Source organism: Triticum dicoccoides, chromosome 2A (genome assembly GCF_002162155.2).
Source record: "Triticum dicoccoides isolate Atlit2015 ecotype Zavitan chromosome 2A, WEW_v2.0, whole genome shotgun sequence".
NCBI lineage: Eukaryota > Viridiplantae > Streptophyta > Magnoliopsida > Poales > Poaceae > Triticum > Triticum dicoccoides.
Genome location: NC_041382.1, coordinates 12,355,174 through 12,362,836, shown reverse-complemented (window position 1 = coordinate 12,362,836; position 7,663 = coordinate 12,355,174).

Below are 7,663 nucleotides of genomic sequence, written 5' to 3'. Positions count from 1 at the left end.
CCCCGTTTTCTTCAAAAAAAAAAGTTCTCGTCTCCAGTCCTAGGGGCACGGCAAACCTCGTCAGTTCAGAACCAAAACTCACGGCAAACTTCATCAGTCCTAGGCGCTAGGTGTCATCAAGTTCATGACAGGTTAACAAAATCAGGAACTTCTTTTCTGAGTTCTCGACGAACTTCAATATGCTAGCAGAACTTGCGTCTTCAGATTAGTAATGCATGTGACTTTTGAACCCAACAACACTACAAACTTACCCACACAAAAAAAAACACTACAAGAATCAAATGCACGTTAGGCCTCTAGGGTACGCATGTGATAGAGGCTTAATTACCTCTTAAAAAGTCCGCAATCTTGGCCTCAAAATATTGTTGAGACGAACAGGCTCTCTGCCCGTTGTGTGGTGGACCATATGGGATGCCTCGATCGACAATAAGCCCAACCTAGGAAGAATTAGTTTGTATGCACGCGTTTTGGAGCATTGATCTTGTGGGGAGCATGTGAGTTCGTCGATTAACTGACTGGTTCCGGCGGTGAAACCACATGACCAGCTTCGGTAAACTGAAGTGCTAGCCAGCTGCTGATCCATATTGGCTAAAGACAGATTAATATGAATGGAACTCAAGTACAATAACGGGCATAAAGTTGCGAGGTGACTTAATATTGGTAGTAATAGAAGACACTTTTATTAACTCAAAGTGTTCCATGTCGGGTAAATACATCTTGGAAAGGTGTGGCTCCAAACATCTTTTCCCACCTTCTCTAACTAGTACAAACCATCATAAACAGTTGTCGGTGTTTTTGTCGCTAAGGATTAGATCACGTATTGAGTAAGTGCGTACAACGGTAGATAATCCATATTAGAGTAATTATTACAATAAAAGAACATGCATTTCTAAATAACCATATATAACCAAATCAAGGCTGAAGCTCAATCCTTATGAAAATGCTAGATTTGTGGGCTATATACCGTTGAGCCATTGACCAAATGTGTTGGCAAAACTGTGTGGCGGATGTAAGTTCGGTGTGTAGCACTCAAAACTGCACTACTAGGAAAAGGCATGCTGGTGGCGCACCGAATTTGCCTTCTAATGGCGCATTACCGGTGCGCCACTGGCATCACGCCATTAGAATTAAAATCTAATGGCGCACCACCGGTGCGCCATTAGTATCTGGTGTTCTAATGGCGCACCGCGTAGTGCGCCATTAGTATAGCCTGCAGTGCGCCATTAGAATGCCTCCCAGGGGCCATATGTACCCATGTGCTTTGGCATTCTAATGGCGCACCAGCAGTTAATGCGCCATTAGTGTGATGATCACAGTGCGCCATTAGTGTCTTGTGTGGTGCGCCATTAGTATGAATATTAGGTTTTTTTTTGTTTTTCTGATTTTTGCACTGGTTACAAAATATATTAGTGAACAGAATATAGACAGAAGCACACAGCAACATCAGATTCATTGAATACAATAGAAGATTAATCTCCGAATACAATTCATCATATTAGTCTCCGAATACAATTCATCATATTAGTCTCCGAATTCAAAAGACCGAACAAAGATAAAACATTACATATGGCCCCTGGATCCCCTATCTTGAATCCCTGAACCTGTGATTTCTTCAGAGCACTTGTAACTCAAACTCTTGTACTCCCCTAGCGCCATGGGGTTTTTTCCCGCTGCTATGCAGCTTTGAGAAATATATATTCAGGTGGGGCTGCTCGCCTCCCCGCCCCCGTTTTCCTCAAAAAAAAAGTTCTCGTCTCCAGTCCTAGGGGCACGGCAAACCTCGTCAGTTCAGAACCAAAACTCACGGCAAACTTCATCAGTCCTAGGCTCTAGGTGTCATCAAGTTCATGACAGGTTAACAAAATCAGGAACTTCTTTTCTGAGTTCTCGACGAACTTCAATATGCTAGCAGAACTTGCGTCTTCAGATTAGTAATGCATGTGACTTTTGAACCCAACAACACTACAAACTTACCCACACAAAAAAAACACTACAAGAATCAAATGCACGTTAGGCCTCGAGGGTACGCATGTGATAGAGGCTTAATTACCTCTTAAAAATTCCGCAATCTTGGCCTCAAAATATTGTTGAGACGAACAGGCTCTCTGCCCGTTGTGTGGTGGACCATATGGGATGCCTCGATCGACAATAAGCCCAACCTAGGGAGAATTAATTTGTATGCACGCGTTTTGGAGCATTGACCTTGTGGGGAGCATGCGAGTTCGTCGATTAACTGACTGGTTCCGGCGGTGAAACCACATGACCAGCTTCGGTAAACTGAAGTGCTAGCCAGCTGCTGATCCATATTGGCTAAAGACAGATTAATATGAATGGAACTCAAGTACAATAACGGGCATAAAGTTGCGAGGTGACTTAATATTGGTAGTAATAGAAGACACTTTTATTAACTCAAAGTATTCCATGTCGGGTAAATACATCTTGGAAAGGTGTGGCTCCAAACATCTTTTCCCACCTTCTCTAACTAGTACACACCATCATAAACAGTTGTCGGTGTTTTTGTCGCTAAGGATTAGATCACGTATTGAGTAAGTGCATACAATGGTAGATAATCCATATTAGAGTAATTATTACAATAAAAGAACATGCATTTCTAAATAACCATATATAACCAAATCAAGGCTGAAGCTCAATCCTTATGAAAATGCTAGATTTGTGGGCTATATACCGTTGAGACATTGACCAAATGTGTTGGCAAAACTGTGTGGCGGATGTAAGTTCGGTGTGTAGCACTCAAAACTGCACTACTAGGAAAAGGCATGCTGGTGGCGCACCGAATTTGCCTTCTAATGGCGCATTACCGGTGCGCCACTGGCATCACGCCATTAGAATTAAATTCTAATGGCGCACCACCGGTGCGCCATTAGTATCTGGTGTTCTAATGACGCACCGCGTAGTGCGCCATTAGTATAGCCTGCAGTGCGCCATTAGAATGCCTCCCAGGGGCCATATGTACCCATGTGCTTTGGCATTCTAATGGCGCACCAGCAGTTAATGCGCCATTAGTGTGATGATCACAGTGCGCCATTAGTGTCTTGTGTGGTGCGTCATTAGTATGAATATTAGGTTTTTTTTGTTTTTCTGATTTTTGCACTGGTTATAGAATATATTATTGAACAGAATATAGACAGGAGCACACAGCAACATCAGATTCATCGAATACAATAGAAGATTAATCTCCGAATACAATTCATCATATTAGTCTCCGAATTCAAAAGACCGAACAAAGATAAAACATTACAAGTCCCAAGACCGCGAGTATCGAGTTTGCCTTCACATTACAAGTCGATATCGATCATCTAAACTACCATCACATAGAAGAGAGCTGTGGTCATCACGATGAGCATCATCGCGATCAAACTGGTCTTCATCCGGTTCCTCCAGCGCTCCCTCCTCTCTCCCTCTAGATAGCGGGCGTATCTACATTTGGCCTTCTCCCTAGTGGTGTACCCTTTGTAACTGTTACTGCTGAAACGGTGAACATGTCTCCGACACTCCTCCCAGTCGTCGTAGACTCCGGGAACCTTACCCTTGTACACGACATACGACGGCATCTCTATGCACAAGCCAAATACAGACAATACATAAGCAATATGTAAGTATGCAACAAAAGGATCGGAAGAGAAAAGCAAGACATTAATAGCACGATTCATGGTCCTACTAATAAATAGCATCGATTACATCTAAGTTGAACGACTGTCCAAACCAAAGAGACATACGAATTCATTAAAGTATAATTACAACATGAGCCAATCAATGTTTCAGAACTACACATCACTACTTTCGACTCGACTCATCGGACAGGAACGTGGATGAAGCCGCCGTCTGTCGTGATGGTCATGAAATCGCGGTCGTTGTCACCCTGCATTTGTAGCATTTCATTTATCTCACTGTTGGACGGTTGATATCTGAGGAAGAACTGCCCCGAGGTATGAAGGACATCTTGATGGATGATGTCCGCAAACTCCGACTGGATACGAAAGAATTCTTGTCTGAGGTCCGCGTCCTGGACTGCCGACAAGCTCGCGGCCCAATCTTTGAGATTATCTGGTAGTAGAAGTTGATGATGGTCCCTTACGATCGCCCGCATGTGATGGAGGGCGTAGTAGGCATCCTTCTGACCGCCAGGCGGCTGCTTGACGTAGCAGAACTTCGTATTGTGTGAGAACATGTGCTTGCCGTATTTACGAACTGCCCTGGTGAAGGTGCCTCCAGATTTGGCGTAGGCGGGGAGAACATCATCAAGAACTTTCTTGACATTTGTGTAGTCTATCTTGGAGTTACGGTTCGGGTCTAAATACGTGGCCATGGAATATTTCGGGCTTAAGAGGATGAGTATGCAATGTGTGTCACTGCACAGAACACGGAATGTTAGAAAAAAAAAGAACCATCGAAATCTAAGAAACCATATGTTACGGGGCGGTTAAGGGATGACTTACTCGGGAAAGTAAGCCATAAGAAAGTTATCCTTATCTGGGTTTGCCAGAATGACGCCTTCGAGGTGTGAACTCGCAACTTGGCGGTCCCCAGCGCTGCTCATTCATCCTCAGGGATGAAGCCACGCAACATCACCGGCATTACCCGCTCAATCCATATGTGCCAATCATGACTCTTGAGACCAAATATCTTCAGTTTATCAAGATTCGCTCCCCTCTTTAGATTCGCTGCATACCCATCAGGGAACATCAACTGCTGTTGCACCCACAAGATAATTTCCCTCATAGCTGGCCTTCCAAGATTGAACCATGCCTTTTGCTTCGTCCAGTTTTGCTTTCCTTTCGGTTCTTTCATGTTTTGTAACGGCCTATCACATAGCGCCTCCAGATCGACTCTAACCTTAGTATTATCCTTTGACTTCCCATCTATGCCGAACAATGTATCAAAAAGTGCCTCGGCGATATTCTTCTCAGTGTGCATCACGTCGATGTTGTGTGGGCAAAGGAGGTCTTTGAAGTAAGGCAGATCCCATAAGCATGTTTTGTGAGTCCACGCGTGCTTAGTATTATACCCCTTGAAGTACCCTGGACGTTTTGGATCTGGCTCGAGAGCGTTTAACTGATCCAGGGTCTGTTGGCCTGTCAATGCAGGTGGTGCAGAGTTTTTGACAACTCTACCCCTGATGAAGTTCTTCTTGTCTTTCCTGAACTTATGGCGAGGATCCAGGAACTGTCTATGCATGTCGAAGCAAGAAAACTTGCGACCGGCCTGAAGCCAACGAAACTCAAGAGCTCCCTTGCATGTGGGGCACGGGAACCTTCCATGCACACACCAGCCAACGAATAGCGCATACGCCGGCAAGTCATGCGTCGAGTACATGTACCAGACACGCATTATGAAGTTCCGTTTGCTAAAGGCGTCGTATGTCTTGAACCCATTATCCCAGGCTTCTTGCAATTCGTCCTTAAGAGGCTGCATGTACACATTCATATTTTTCCCCGGATAGTTCGGCCCTGGAATTATCAACGTCAGGAAAATGTTCTTTCTTTGCATAATGTGTCCGGGGGGGAGATTGAGTGGAAAGACAAATACGGGCCAACAACTGTATTGGGCTGCCGTCATACCAAACACACTGAACCCATCGGTGCTGATGCCGACTCGAGGATGCCTCGGATCTGCCGCTTTGTCAGCATGTAATTCATCAAACTTTTTCCACGCAACACCATCCGATGTGTGTACCATCATCAAATTACCATCTGCGTCTAGTTCGGTTCTTTTGCCTGTTTTGTGCCATGTCATCTGTCTGGCCGTCTCTTCGACCATGAAAAGACGTTGAAGTCTTGGTACGATTGGCATATACCGAAGAACACTAACGGGGATTTTGGTCTGTGTCTTCTCACCCATACCGTTGTCTGCCACAATATACCTGGAAGACTTGCAAATGGGACAATAGTTCAAGTCCGCATAGTCAAGCCTAAATAAGGCACATCCTTTCTCATAGGCATGTATCTTCTCATAGGGCATCTTCAGTGCACGGAGGATTTTGTCCGACTGGTACAGGTTTGCAGGCATTACATGGCCTTTGGGTAGAAAGCGTCCAAATACTGTAATAATTGTGTCATAGCATTCTCTGCCCAAGTTGAACTGAGCCTTCAGAGCCATTACTTGTGAGATGGCATCCAACTGACAAAGCTCAGTGTGCTCGTGGAGCGGACGTTTCGAAGACTCCAACATTTTATTGAAGGCCTTTGCAGATTCCCCCATCTCCTCGTCCGAATCCCGAGCATCATCATAGCCTTGCACCATGTTTTCCATCCCGGTACCATGCTCGTCGGTGCGACGACGATCCACCTCAGCTCGGTCACGTTGGGCAGACTCACCATGAAATGTCCACACCGTATAATCGGGCGTAAAACCACTCTTCTGCAGGTGTTTGCCCATTTCAGCCTCTGTCTTCTTTTCCCAATTGCCGCACCAGAAACAGGGGCACCAGGTTTTCTTTTGGCCATTTGCAAATGCAGCTTGCACAAACCCCTTAGTTTTTGTGAACCATTCAGCGCTCCATTTGTTCTGACCAGTGTGACCGGTATACATCCAAGCACGGTCACTCATCTTGACTTTCAGAGCTACTGGACACACAACAATTATATATGTAATTCACCATGTATATATTCATCAGTTGATCTACTTTGTCAATTTTATTATGTCCATGCAACCTACACTCTAATAGGTAATGATAGGTCCTAATCCCACCCGTGTATGTGTAGATTGGGTTCATTTTCCCATGCTATGCTCTGGATCCGACGCAAAATTTCGACAGCACCTCCCCGTTGTTCCCCTGATACACGTCTCTGCAATAAACAGAGAGGATGTGTACCCGGAGAACAACAGGGGAGGCACTGACGAAATTTATGCGTCGGATCCGGAGCAAAGCATATGGGAAAACGAACCCAATCTACACATACTCGGGCTGTCCATGGATAGCGTTGGACAATTCGAAAGAATCAAGGTTATAAATATGCAAATGCATGCATATTTATAACTATGACGCTTTCGAACGGGAGACACATATTGGTTACGCATACTGATGATTCAAGACACATATATAGCTAGCTACCAAATTTCATGTCATTTGTGCAAATAATTAATGAGGGAGAAGGACATGTCATTTGTGCTCACCCACGAACGAAGGGGCAGAGCTCATCAAACGCACGGCGAGGTCGTCGAACACCAAACCTCGCAGCGATGAAACAACTGCACATTTAAATCTACCCGATCAACACAATTATATATGATGTTTTTCATAACAAAATCGAAAAATATATGACCTAACTAATAATTCACAAATATATAACCCCGTCGGCCTCTGGAAGGCCAAAGAGCACCTTTTCGGGGGGTTTAGGGGGTCGGGGTGTCATGTCGGTGTCGGGGTGCTGTTTCGGGGTCAGGGTGTCGTGTCGGGGTGTGGTGTCGCGGTCTGTGTGTCGGGGTGTGGTGTCGGGGTCAGGGTGTCGGGGTCAGGTGTCGGGGTGTGGTGTCGGGGTCGGGGTGTCGAGGTCAGTGGTCGGGGTGTTTCCTTCTATCCTTCTTCTTCTTTCCTTCTCTTCTTCTTCTTTTTTCTTCTTCTTTCTTTCTTCTTCTTCTTCTATCCTTTCTTCTTCTTCTTCTTCTTCTTCTTCTTCTTCTTCTTTCCTTTCTTCTTCTTCTT